A 14,904-nucleotide genomic window follows, 5' to 3' on the forward strand; every position below is an offset into this window, starting at 1 on the left:
TTCCTACTAAATAACTGCTATATATTTATATTTATATATATTTAAGTTTAAATCATTACTTTTTAATTGGGCATAAAGAGGAGAATGCTATGAAATAACCCTTTTGTACACTATAAATATGTACTTCTCTCATTGATTAATAAGGAACTGACTGGCCAGGAGGCAGACAGATAGTATAGACAGTACAGCCAAACTGAGAATACTAGGAGGAAGAAGGAGAGAATCAGAGAAGTCATTAACAAACAGAGAAAAGCAAGATAAACTTTTCATACTGACAAAAGGTCGCAAAACCCGTGGCCAAATTCAGGTAAAAATATGGATTTATTGAACATATAAGAATTAGCTAGTAACAAGCCTTAATTATTCTAAACATTTATAAATAATAATGAGTCTATGTGTGGGTTATTTGGAAACTGATGGACAGGAAGAAAAGTCTGCCTAAAATATGCCTTTGTTAGGCTCCTATATTCATCGGAGGTGATCCTGACACAAAGGCCAGTTTTATACTTTCAGTAAGGAAAATGAAGTCTGAGACAAGGAGCATAGGGATACCTAGTTAGATTTCTTCACATGTGTGTACTGTGGAAATGATACAAACATTTGCCCTTTCCTTGAATTTCTTCAGTGTTGGCAATCTGTGAATCAGACCATTCTGTTAACTTCCCCCAAAATGTCATCTATGAACTCATGAGGCATAATCCAAACAATTTATGAAACAGCTCACCAAGAAGACATTTAATAAAGGTGAGGTTAAATGATGGGCAGCATGCCACAGGCCCTTAGTGACCTGGAGGTTGTTAGAGCCCTGAAGTAATCCATGTCTGGAATGTAAACATTGGAGTTAATATTGTCTCCATAGAAAGCACAACTTCTACCTTCTACTTCCCACTACAATGTATACATTTTCTAAACTTCCACAACAGTCATGCACAGATTGAGAGAATAAATAATGTGTTGTATTTTAACATAGATTAGTGTGCTACCACATATATTTTCTTCTCATTTCCATTTTTTTTATTTTTTTTATTTTTTTGGTTCCAGCAGAAAATATGAAAGTTATGTTGCCGTACAGAATCTGTTCTGCCCATCTGTTTCTTATGTTATTTAAAAATTCATGTGCTAAATATCTTCTTTTGATTACTTTTTGTTTAATTCTTTGTGTGTGTGTGTGTGTGTGTGTGTGTGTGTGTGTATGTATGTTTTGGGGATGGAGATTCATGAAATTTTATACTAGTGAAAATATGATATACCAAATATAAGCCAGTTAGTCTTCTTCTTGGCACATTTTTTTGATGATTCATTTATTACCCTCAGATACCTCATTTGCTAAGGTGTCTTTGCATTTCTTAGTTTGATGCCTTCATTCTCCTGTACAATGTGAGGAAGGATCCATTCAGTTCTCTTTTCAAATTGAAGTCTCTTGCTTTGAGAATGTTTGATGTTAATCTTTCCCAAAATATTACTTCAAGCTCTTTCTCAATTTTCATTTTCTGTCCATAATTAGAGATTTTTATCATTAGTAAAATGTACCAAAATCTTAATTTTTCTTTCTGAATCAACTCACAAAAGTTTTCCACATACGTCTTTTTTTTTTTAAGATTCCATGTGCAGCAAACATTTCTATTCAAAGATATTGTCTTCTGTCTGTTTTAGAATTTCAGTAGGAAAAGTGTAGCAGGTAAAATGACCAGAACATAATCAAGTTGTGGAACATACTGACCCACATGTGCATCCCATAATTTATTTTCTACAAAACTGAATATTCTCTCAACCTCAGCTGATCATTTTCTTGGACTATTAAGTCCTTATTACCTTTTAAGTTTTAAAATAAATTACTTTGTTCTTGAAGTATCTATTCAAGTGTGGGCCATAGCAAATTAATATTTTTAAATATTATATGCATGTGATTGCAGATATCTGAGAAGACCAGAAAATGGCATTAGTTCCCCTGGAGTTGATGTTAGGTTGTTATGAGTCACTAGATATGGACGCTTGGAAGGGAACTTGGTCCTTTTTACAAGAATGGGACTTGTTATTAACCTCAGGCCATCACTCCATATCCCCAAGTGCACATTCATGACAAATAAAAGTGATTCTAATGTTGAACCTGTGGTGATAAGCCTGTCATTTCAAATAAATTATTGTTATCTGAATTAAATCACATGCAAAATAAATAAAATTGGTATTTTTGTAAAGTAATAAAATAAAAAAGATATCAGTGATAATCCTTTTGCAAGGAATGTTAAACAGCCCTACCTTGTATCAGTACTTTGTATGAAATCCAGTGGAAATAACTCATAATCAGTTTCCTCCATCTACAATTCACTATATCACGAATGATGTCTTGTTAACTGATTTAGAATCAGATGCCTTAGAGAAAACATTTAAAGAAGTAAAGAGAATTTTGCTTTGCTAGGGAATTCAAATTGCTCCTGAAAAACTACAAAGAGGAGATGATTTTAATTACCTAGGATACTTAATAGATTTACAAAAACAAATCAACCACAGAAAGTACAAATCAGGAGAGATGAAATGTTAGCTCAATGATTTTCAAAAATTCATTCTTTTGATTCTTAAAGTAACAATTGTCAATGTTCAAAAATTGATACTCTGAAGTAATGAAGATTAGAAATTTAACAGAAAAGCTAGGTCTATTGGGGAAGAGGGTGCTGAGGAAATCCTAACTCTTAGCACCTAACAATATTTTATCTGAAATGACAGGCTTATCACCATGGGTTCAACATTAGAATCACTTTTATTTGTCATGAATGTGCACTTGGGGATATGGAGGGGCAGCCTGCGGTTAACAGCAAGTCCTATTCTTGTAAAAAGGACCACATTCCCTTCCAACCGTCCATATTTAGTGACTCATAACAACCTATAACTTTAACTCCAGGGGAACTAATACCATTTTCTTGTCTTCTCAGATATTTGCAATCACATGCATACAGACACAGACAGACAGACAGACAAACACACACACAAACAGACTCATGGGGTAATAGCTATATATGCATACATAAGAGATTTTGAATTTGGTAAGGTGCAGGGTGACACAGGAGGAGTTGTATTGGGGATAGGGAAATGTGTAAATGGTCTAAAAGTACATGCACACACATACACACACACACACACACATAATCAGGATAAACTTCTGAAGTTGGATATGTAGACATGTTTACAAGTGTTTACTGCGTAACGGGTGTTCCATGGGGGAAAGTAGCCTTGTTCTTGAGTTGGTGGATCTTGGAAAAGGACTCTTTTTCAACTTTTACATAGGTTTTAGGGATAGAACTCAATTAACCACAGTTGTACAACAAATGTATTTATGTATGACTTCTCTTTGGTACTGTAAACTGATAGTAAATAATTTATCCTCAGTAAATGGCTTAAAGACAAAACAGGTAAAATTTTGAATATTTTTAACTAAGTTGGTATTCTCTAAGCTTAACTTTTGCATTATGTATTTAAAACTTTCTCAGCAGCATCTGAATGATTCAATATTGATTTATTTATTGTCATTGTACTTATTGTATACAGTTTTTCTTATATTAGTTATACCCTTCATTTTATTTTAGATAAAAAGGAGAAATGTCATGATATTTCATTTGTATTTTAATAACTAAAGCTTTCCTGAAAATCAGAGAGTAAAACTGCCACCTTGGTCAGGAAAACAGACCAGGCAGTGGTGACACACACCATTAATCCCAGTACACTCATGAATTGCCATAGAAACTAGTTAGTAATAGTGCGTGCTTTTAATCCTAGCACTAAAGGGGAATATAAGATGGGAGGAAACAGCTCTCGGTCAGTCTCACTCTGAGATTCCTGGAGGCAGGATCACCATTCCAGATTGAGGTAGAGGTAAGAGTCAATGACTGGCTGTTTTGCTTTTCTGACCTTCATGTTGAATCCAAATACCTGTCTCTGGGTTTTTATTAATCATGCTACAATGCTTCTCTCTCCCAGATATCAGGTTACACACATTGCTTCCTGTCTGCTAGGAAGAAATGATGGCCCCTGCTGTAGAAATGGAGAATCCAGTGGTAAAGGGAAAAATAGTTCCTGACACTCTTCCATAAAGTTGTGGTTCTCCAAATACTTCCTTTTTTAGTGAATGGTGACATGTAAATCCCACTAGAATAAATCATGGGGGATAGAACTTTCAATCATCCCATGAAAAGTTCATTTCTATCTTTGGAAATGGTTGCATCAGTCTTTTTCTATAGGAATCCCATAATTCTGTAAACGAGAACAGTCTCTCCCACTCTCCCATGTTACATTATCTCTCCTAATGTTGTTCCTCTCAATGTTTTAATTAAGAAAATTAAGAAATTTTTATTTAAGAAAATTAAGTAATTAAGAAAAAATACTCTGTTCCACCAAGACCACATTGTATATTCTCTGTGATGATCTATATCACCAAAATCCTATTCCACTTTATGGCCTAACATGTCCTTACCACATTGTCAAGAAATATTCTCTTAACAAAATATCTCCTGAAGGACAGTTCTATGTCAACTACTTTCCGAAACAAATTAGTCTGCATGTTTATTTAAAACACATTCCTGTCCAGATATTCTCTGCCAAACAAAAACATAGCAAGATTAGTAAAAGCCCAGAGGCAGATATTGGGGTCAACCTCCATGAAGCTAGACTCTCATAAATCTAAGGACTGGGGTGGATATTGATGTCAAAGCCACGGCTCTAGTTTTAGCTTAGCTAATTAAAGACTCACATGATCAGAAAAAAGACAGATATACCGGAAAGATAGATTCAGTTAAAGAAAATCTCCACTTGATTTACAGGGTGTTAAAAAATATATGGAGGCTTGAGAGAAAAAGAAAAAGTATAAAATACTTTTTTAAAAAAAGAAACAGAGTTAATGGAGCCACCTTAGGGTTGGCAAGAGACTTGAACCTAGAGTGGCTCCCAGATGCCCAAGCCAAGGTCCCCAGTTAGTTCCTTGGGCAGCTGAGTATAGGGAACCTGAAATGACCCTATCCTATAGCAATACTGACGAATATCTTGCATATCACCATAGAACCTTCATCTGGTGATGGATGGAGATAGAGACAGAGACCCACACTGGAGCACTGGACTGAGCTCCCAAGGTCCCAATGAGGAGCAGAAGGAGGGAGAACATGAGCAAAAAAGTTGAGACCACGAGGGGTGCACCCACCCACTGAGACAGTGGAGCTAATCTATTGGGAACTCACCAAGGCCAGCTGGACTGTGACTGAAAAAGCATGAGATAAAACCGGACTCTCTGAACATGGCGAACAATGAGGGCTGATGAGAAGCCAAGGACAATGGCATGGGGTTTTGATCCTACTTAATGTGCTGGCTTTGTGGGAGTCTAGCCAGTTTGGATGTTCACCTTCCTAGATATGGATGGAGGGGAGAGGACCTTAGACTTCCCACAGGGCAGGGAACCCTGACTGCTGTTTGGACTGGAGAGGGACTGGGAGAGGAGTAGGGGGAGGAGGAGAAGGGTGGGAGGAGGGGGAGGAAAATGGGAGGCTGGGAGGAGGCGGAAACTTGTTTTTTTTTTTCTTTTCTCAATAATAAAAAATGAAAAAAAAGAAACAAAATAGTTTGGTATGGTGACACACACCTTTAATCACAGAACTTGGTAGACAGAGGCAAGACGATATCTGTGAGTTTTACAGAGTGAGTTCTAAGACAGTCAAAGATACACAGAGAAATCTGGTTATCAAAAAATAAAAATAAATTGTTTTTAAAATAAAGCCACGTAAAGATGGAAAACAAACAGAGAATTTGGATACTGTATGTTATTATACGGTTTTTGAATTGTTTGATGACTGAAGAAGGCTAAAAGGCATTTGATTACAAATGTTGTTGGACTAATCCAACATATATATTGAATATGCCTTGACTTCAAAATTTAAGTCAGAAGTTAGGTTATTTTGTGGAAGAGGTTTTGCTTTTGTTTCCCCAAGAAATGAGAGGCTGTGTATTCATTCTGAGCTAAAAAAAAAAAAAAAAAAAAAAAAAAAAAAAATCAGGTTTAATTAAGAAAAACCTCCTGAAAAATCTCTCATGGGAATGAATGACAAAGATAATCCTACAATTCAAAGGACTTCTGTTGAAGTTCCCTTTGAGCTCTATTTCCAGAACAGCCTCAAGACTGCTGACTGAGATGATCAAGAATCACAGAATATTCCAGTCAGTACTTGACAATAATCCAAAATTTCCTATAGGTTCCCATAAGATTATCAGTGCCCCTAAGCGGCAGGAAGTAACCCAGACAACTATGCCCACATCCCCCAAAAATGGATTATAGATGTTTGTCTTTGTTTATACTGTTAGTTATAAGATATGAATAATGTTCAAGAAAAAGCTAAACAAAGGAAATTGGATTCAGAGTTCTTGTTTTGACAAAAAATGGGGAATTGCTGTTGGGAAATGGTCTTGTACCCTGTAAAGATTTGTCACTTGTATTGGTTTAATAAATACTAATTGTCCAAAAGTCAGGAATGGGTATAGGCAGGGCTACCAGAATAGGAGAACTCTTGGAAGAAGTAAGGCTCAGTCTGCAGTCACCAACCAGACACAGAGGACACAATATAAGAATGCTTTGCTGATTAAAGTTACCTAGCCATGTAGCAAGTACATACAGGAATTATGGGTTAGATGCAAGTTATAAGAGTTCGTAAGAAGCCTGAGCAAATAGGGTAACCAGTATATAATTAGTGTAGACCTCTGTGTCTTTCGCTGGTGTAGAACATCTGAGAGACTGGGTGGGAAAACCTCTGTCAACACTGGAGAGTCCACAAAAATTAGCAGATGAAGCTGAAAGAGAATTGCCTCTGGATAAGAAAAAATTGCGGGACACTCCTAAGTATTACTGTATCCAGAGAATATTTGTATACTCATTATTCTGACTTTTCCCATTATTCTTCACCAATTATTATGCAGAAAGAAGATAATATACTGGAATGGATTTTTTGTTCTGTTTTATTTTAATTGAGTTCTACATTTTTCTCTGCTCCCCTACCTACCTCTCCCCTCCCCTTCAACCCTCTTTCAAGGTCCCCAAGCACTTAATTTACTCAGAAGATCTTGTCTTTTTCTACTTAGCATGTAGATTAGATCAGTGTATATCTCTTTTAGGGTCCTCTGGGATTATGATTTGTGGCCTTGTTTTCTTTGCTTTATGTTTAAAAACCACTTATGAGTGAATACATGTGATAATAGTCTTTCTGTATTTGGGTTACCTCACTCAAAATGATATTTTCTAGCTCGATCAATTTTCCTGCAAAATTCAAGATGTCGTTTATTTTTTCTTGCTGTGTAGTATTTATTATGTAAATGTCCTACAACTTCCTTATCTATTCTTCAGTCAAAGGGCATTTAAATTGTTTCAAGTTTCTGCCTATGACAATCATAGCTGCTATAAACATATTTGAACACATGTCTTTGAGGCACAATTGAGCATCTTTCAGATATATACCCTAAAGTGTTATTACTAGGTCTTGAGGAAGGGTGTTTTCTAATTTTCTGATAAATCACCAGACTGACATCCAAAGGGACTGTACCAGCTTGCATTCCCATCAGCAATGCAGGAGTGTCCCCTTTACTCCGCAACCTTTCCAGCATAAATTATCATCTGTGTTTTTTATCTTGGCCATTCTCTACAGGTGTAAGATGGAATCTCAGAGTTGTTTTGATGTGCATTTCTCTGATGACTAAGGATGTTGAAAATTTCCTTAAGTGTCTTTCAGCCATTTTAGAATCCTCTATTGAGAGTTCTCTGTTTAGGTTTGTACTCCATTTTTTTTTATCGGATGGTTTGTTCTTTTGATGACCAATTTCTTGTGTTCTTTGTATATTTTGGAGATCAGACCTCTGTTTGATGTGGGGTTAACAAAAATCTTTTCCTATTCTGTAGGCTGTTGTTTTGTCTTGTTGACCATGTTTTTGGCTTTACAGAAGCTTTTCAGTTTCAAGGGGTCCCATTTATGAATTGTTTCTCTCAGTGTCTGTGCCACTGGGGTTATATTTAGAAAGTGGTCTCCTGTGCCAAAGTTTTCGTGTACTTCCCAGTTTCTCTTCTTTAAATCTTTGAAGAAAGAAATTGCAGAAGACACCAGAAAGTGAAAAAATCTCCCATGAACTTGGGTAGGTAGAATTAACATAGCAAAAATGGCAATCTTACCAAAAGCAATCTACAGATCAAAGAAATGCCCATCAAAATCCAAGCAAAATTCTTCACAGACCTTGAAAGAACAGTGCTCAACTTCATATGGAAAAGCAAAAAAACCCAGGATAGCCAAAACAATCCTGTACAATAAAATAACTTCTGAAGGCATCACAATTCTTGACTTCAAACTCAACTACAGAGCTACAATACTGAAAACAACCTAGTAATGGAATAAAAACAGACAGAAAGACTAATGGAACTGACTCAAGGACTCAGATATCGATCCACATACCTTCAAAAATCTGATTTTTGATAAAGAAGCAAAAAATATCAAATGGAAAAAATAAACCATATTTAACAAGCGGTGCTGGCATAACTGGATATAAACATGTAGAAAAATGAAAATAGACCCATATTTATCATCATGCACAAAACTCAGGTCCAAATAGATCAAAGACCTCAATATAAAGTCAGCCACACTGAACCATATAGAAGAGAAACTGGAATTTTTTTTTTTCCAAAAAAAAGAGCAAAATCTTACATACTTCTGTAGAAATGGTTTCTGATATGATTTTAAATGGAAAACTGAGATTTTGTCAATTAACAGGAATGGACAGAACATCAATTGTAGTACCTTGTACTCATGCTGAAACTTCCTCCTGATGGAGAAAAAAAAAAGGAACATTGGCAAGGAGCTTGCAGTATTTTTTGAAATATTAACAAAAGATATCGCTAAAATGATAGATTTAATTTATAAAAAGAACCAATCGGTTCCTTCCTCACTATGTACAGTGAACACAGGCATTTTGAGCCCTTACACTCAATGCTGATGCAAATAAACCAGGAATGGCAAGTTATAAATAAGGATATTTAAGCAATAGAGCTCAATTCCCTTATGATTCTTTCCAAAAGTCTGAATTATATTCTTCTGGCATTATTAATTTGTCGGAAAATTCTTAATATAGTTACTGACCTCAACATGCAGAGAAAGTTGTTTTGCATATTGATCCTAATGAGTTTATTACTGATGATTGAATATTAACATATGTATTTACATAACAGCAGGACATAGTAAGGAATAGCAATCATTCCATATATAACACACATATCAGATCCTATATGGGTGTACCCAGCACTCTAGTACAACATAATGAAAAAATTAATCATCAATAAATAAGAAATGTGATAGATATCTCAAGATTTCATAAGAAATATTATGTCAATGACAAGGGTTTGAAATAGAAATTGTCTTTTACTTGGCACCAAGTCAAAGAAACTAGAAGGAAATGTCTTACTTGTTATTTGTATAACAAAACCGAGGAACTAAAGGAATTAACATAAAGGGAACTTTAGGGGTAGCCCCAGCCAATCACCTTGCTTGTAGGGCTGGGTTGCCTGAGGATATTTTTTACTAATAAATATTGCTGGAGTGCTCTCCCCCGCCCCTTCTGCTTTCCTGTTCTCTGCTGGAACCACGGATTCTGTGAGTCTTTCCCTAATTAAAGCTGAATATATTATTATAATTTCTGTCTTCCTTCATTTACACCGCTACATTTTTGGTGCCCAACGTGGGGCTTTTTGGATACCCGCAATGAATCAGAGCCTCCCTGGTGGCGACCCCTGGGAGCCAGTCCCCCCCCCCCCACTGGAGGCCTCTCCCTCCACGCAGATTGTACCCTCTCAGCACAGCTCCTTGCCAGTCTGCTCTGCCTGACTACAGTGGCAAAAGCAGCTGAGTTTCTGAGTCACTGAGCATCTGCAGCTACTCGGTTTTTCCTGGTGCTTGCGAGAAAGTTTACAAACGGAACTCGGGAAGTAGCCCGGCCAACCATACTACTCAGCCACGCCTAACACGTGATAACTGATTTGTTATATGTAATCTTACTATGTTAAAGCCTTTCTTTTTTGCTTAAACAGAAAAAGGGGAAATGATGTGGGAGTCTTCTGTTTGGTGTTGATTTCATTGGTTAAATAAAGAAACTGCCTTAGCCCTTTGATAGGACAAAAAATTAGGTAGGCAGAGTAGACAGAACAGAATGCTGGGAGAAAGAAGCCAAGTCAGGCAGCCGCCATGATTCTCCCACCCGACACAGCCGCAGGTTAAGATCTTCCCTGGTAAACCACTTCGTGGGCTACACAGATTATTAGAAATGGGTTAGATCAATATGTAAGAGCTAGCCAATAAGAGGCTTGAACTAATGGACCAGGCAGTGTTTAAAAGAATACAGTTTCCGTGTAATTATTTTGGGGCATAAGCTAGCCAGGCGGCCGAGAGCTGGGGCGGCAGGGAAGTGGCCCGCAGCTCCATGCAACAGGGAACTCAAAGAAATGAAATTTGTAAAATGGATTTGTTTCAATTACGAAATTAAAAAAAAATTAAACTCTGTACACCATAGCACAGATACCTACTCAATATTCTGTAGGGCAATGGCTATGAGTTTCTGTAAAGGCTGGTGCTATAATTAAACATCTCAAGGAAGCTATAGCCATCATTGCAATTTGGCACACACATTTAATCCCAGCATTCAGAAAGAAGAGACAGGTGGATCCCTGTGTGTTTGAGGGCAGCCTGCTCTACAAAAGCTAGTTCCAGGACTGGCAACAAAGGTACAGAGAAACCCTGTCTCATAGATACAAAATGGAAGGGTGACAATACATATGTTTCTAGTAAATGAAACAGTTTTTCCTGCATATTACACCATAAAATATATTACAGACATACTTCACAATCCTACAGGGTAAGCAGTTATAGAAAAATCTAATTTTATATTAACAAAAATGTTGAATAATAAAAATGACATAATAATGACACCTAACAAAAGATTGAACAATACTTTATTTACTTTAAATTATCTAAATGCTATTGTAAGGGGAACAACAACTACAGAAAAACATTGAATAATAGAAAAAAGGAACAGTAAGCTGAAGCAGCTGGTATTCTTCAAGGATCTGTTGTAAGAGGATGAAAGCCAGTGTATGTGTTATGTTTGAAAGAGGTTTTGATTTGCTTTGCATATGAGAAAAAAAAAGCTATGGATATGATCGAAACTGGAAAAGGTTTGATTCAAACAGGAGAGCCCTCTTAATTAGGAGAAGTGATAGTTCATCAACTGATGTGATGATTCAGCCTGATAAAAGGGAAGACTATCCTGACAGGTTTTTTAAAATATTTCCAGAAAAATAAAAAACAGCAAGTGGGAATCTAAAGACGTTTGAACACCTAAAGCATTGAAAAAGAAAGGAGAGCCATCCAGATAAAATGATAATCATTAAAGCAGTAATCTGGTTTAATGGTATATAATAATTTCTACAGTGCAATATTTCAAAATGTCTGTTTTTGCTGGTCTCTTAGTAACAGAAGGTCTTTATGTAGTTCCAGATCAATTACAGAATAAATTCTGATTTCCAATCGAAGTGTATCTCTTTCCTTGTTTAATGCAAACATGTTTGTTAAAAAGAAAATTCAAAGTCTCTCTCTCTCATCTCAGCCACTTGGAATGGGAAAGAAGGAAACCAAATTTCTAGGAACTAATATATTTTCAACTATCTCATACATCTCATATTTATTTTGACACTTTTAAACTTTTTTAGGTAAAATTACTATCTTAAAATTTAAACTTTCTGTGTTGATTTAAACTGTACTATAAAATTCTGACTAATTCTAACCTTAGGTTTCATGTAGCTTTCTGTATGTGATCTCATGATTGTATTTAAACAGATATTTAGAAATTAATCTTGGATATCCCAGGTATAATTAATCAAGCATGGTCCTTTATCCTCCCTAAGATTTACAGCATATATACCTTAATTTATTTGATGCTTTTTCAGTGAAAAACAAAAAATCCTATTAGTGAATTACAAAGTCTTCAAACAGTGATTCTACCAGGATTGTCATAATGCCATAAGCTGGTAAACACCATCCTAAGATTGGCTTTGGTTGTCAAACTGCTCAAGATAAACCCAATGGTCCCCTAGAGTGGCTGTCTTGCTCCATACAACATGAAGTAATTTGAGAATAAGACACACAGATTCTTAAAATGTGGAGTTGATATTTGTAGTAAGGAGGCAAGCAGGCCTGCTTTTCTTACTGACTGACTCCTAGCCACCGGCTAGCTTTACCCAAAATAATTATACGGAAACTGTATTATTTTAAACACTGCTTAGCCGATCATATCTAGCCTCTTGGCTAACTCTCACATCTTGACTAACCCATTTCTAATAATGTGTGTAGCAACATGAAGTGGTGGCTTACTGGGAAAGATTCAGCATGTCTGACCTGGTGGATTGCTCCATGAAGACTGCTTGACTCAGCTTCCTTTCTCCCAGAATTCTGTTCTGTCTACTCCTCCCACCGATGTTCTGACCTATCAAATCAAGCAGTTTCTTTATTAACCAATGAAATTATGACCCTCCTCCATCATTTCCCCTTTTTCTATTTAAACAAAAAAGAAGGCTTTCATTTTAACATAGTAAAATTACATATAACAAAACAGTTATCAAGCAAGAATTACAGTTATAATATTTATATCTATTTTATCTTTATTGTAACAAAGGAAAACAACTATAACTATTTATCTATTCTTCAACTCCATCAAAGACTCCAGAAGGATATAATATTACCAAAGCAAACAAGAAATAAGCAACTTTTAAAACTCGAGAAATGATAGAGACTTCTCTCTGCCTGGACAGTCACTCAAAGTTCTTTTGTACCGTTGGGGCATCCATTTTTGGCCTACAGGCCCATAGTATCCAGAGACATTTCCATGAAGCAGGAATGTCAAAGGCAGTTCAGTCACTATCTGCTGTGTCCTGCAGAATGTCTTGCAGACACGTTCATGAATCAGGAACCCTGAAAAACCATCTCACCTTTAGGCAAGTTCAGCAGTCCTCTCTCTGTGGGTTCTTTGTGTCCAGTTAATGCAACAGTCCAGGCAAGAACAGTTTCTTGCCCAAATGGCTATCAAACTCCATAACGAGCCTCTTCGATGCCCATCTTCCTCTTGAAGTAGCTGGTGCTCCCAGGAGCAGACATGTCTCATTGCCATGAAAAACTATAAATTATTAAAACATTGAATGCCATATTCTGTAGTCTTTGAAAGATATGAAGGATGCCTATCTGAAATATATCTATGCACACCTAGAAAGTCTAACTAACATGACTGCAAACTTGACTATTTTAGATGATTATCTATTAACAATCTATATACATTACATTTTTAAATGAACTACACAATCACAATACCTTAATCAAGATCAGAAATCTATATACATATAACAAAATTGACCTTAAACTTGTATCAATAAACCAAGATGCATACCAATGCAAATTATTCATATCTATATCATATACCCCTTTAAATGTAAAAGAACATTTAAAAACAGTATTTGGGAACGTGGGTGCAGTTTTTCTCTCCAAACTGCTTCCTGCTGTATGGGGGCACTGTTAATCTGTTCTTTCTTGGTATACCCTATGTGCTAGCTTCATCTCAGTTGGTAGTTGAGTGAAGTAATTTTTTGAAGGTGTTCACAGAAACTTTTCAGGAGGCTATGGTCTATCATACCATATTGAGATAGAAACAATCCACAGGGTCTCATCCTCTGTGAAAACAAAAGAAGGACTTTTCCAAAGCATCATAACCTTAGATCCCAAATTTGAAGTCAAGTTATTTTCAAAATATCTATCTTGGGTTAGTTCAGCAGCATTAATAAACAAATATCTTTTAACAGCTGTTCCTCCTTGCTCAGCATTCAAACAATTCAAAGAGAGCATGACAGCATACAGCATCAAGATTCTCTGTGTATTTTCCATCTTTGTGTGGCTTTATTTTAACCTCTATTTCATTTATTTTTGCTTTTTGAGATAGGTTCTCTGTATATCTTTGTCCTGGAAAAACTTTGTAGACCAGGCTGTCCTTGAACCCTCAGTGATCCGTCCTTTCCTGCCTCTCAGGTATTTGGATTAAAGGTGTGTGCTACCACACCTTGAAGTCACAGAGGTCAATCAACCTCTGCCCCTTGAAGTCACATTGGTCAATCTATCTCTGCCTCACAAGTGTTAGGATTAAAGGTGTGTACTACCACACCCAACTACTCTCTTTCTCTCTTTACTTTAAGAACTTTAACTTTTTTTCAAGCCTGCATATACTTTTAACACACTGTAAATCATTTAGTCATTTTCTTTGACTTTGAATCATTCTTTTACTGTATATGTCTCTTTTGTGACCACATGAGTCTTGACTTTACCAAGCAATATCAGTAGGACTAAAGCTGGATCCAGCCCATTCCTTAGCTTTCCAGCCTCATGGAGGAAGTACCGGCTATAGCCATTTTTATTGCCATAACTTTATGGCGTTTCAAGGTCAGCAAGCAAGCTGTAGGATTCTGCTCATGGACCACACTCAGTTGGACTGCCTGCCTGAAAGAGTCAGAGTTTGCCCTGGCAGAACCGCCCAGAAAGCTGGTGTTTTAAAAAAGCACAACTTTTTTTCCTGCTATGGCTGAAAAAAAACAAGCATGCAGCTTTTATCAACACCATTTAAGTGTTTTGTAGCAGGACCTCTTAAAAGAGCTGCAAGGTTTTTGTAGCTAAAGCTGAGTTGGGAAGCCTCTCTTAGATGAGAGCACTTGCTTTCCTCTAGCAAGCAGAGCAGACCCGAGAAATTGCTGCTACCAAGAAAACATGCTTTAATCTATTATTTACCAAGCTTTCTCAGGCTTTCTGTGGATTCAGTTATCCA

This window comes from Microtus oregoni, unplaced genomic scaffold, assembly GCF_018167655.1.
Source record: "Microtus oregoni isolate MIOR12 unplaced genomic scaffold, Mior012 000002F_ref0000024, whole genome shotgun sequence".
Classification (NCBI taxonomy): Eukaryota; Metazoa; Chordata; class Mammalia; order Rodentia; family Cricetidae; genus Microtus; species Microtus oregoni.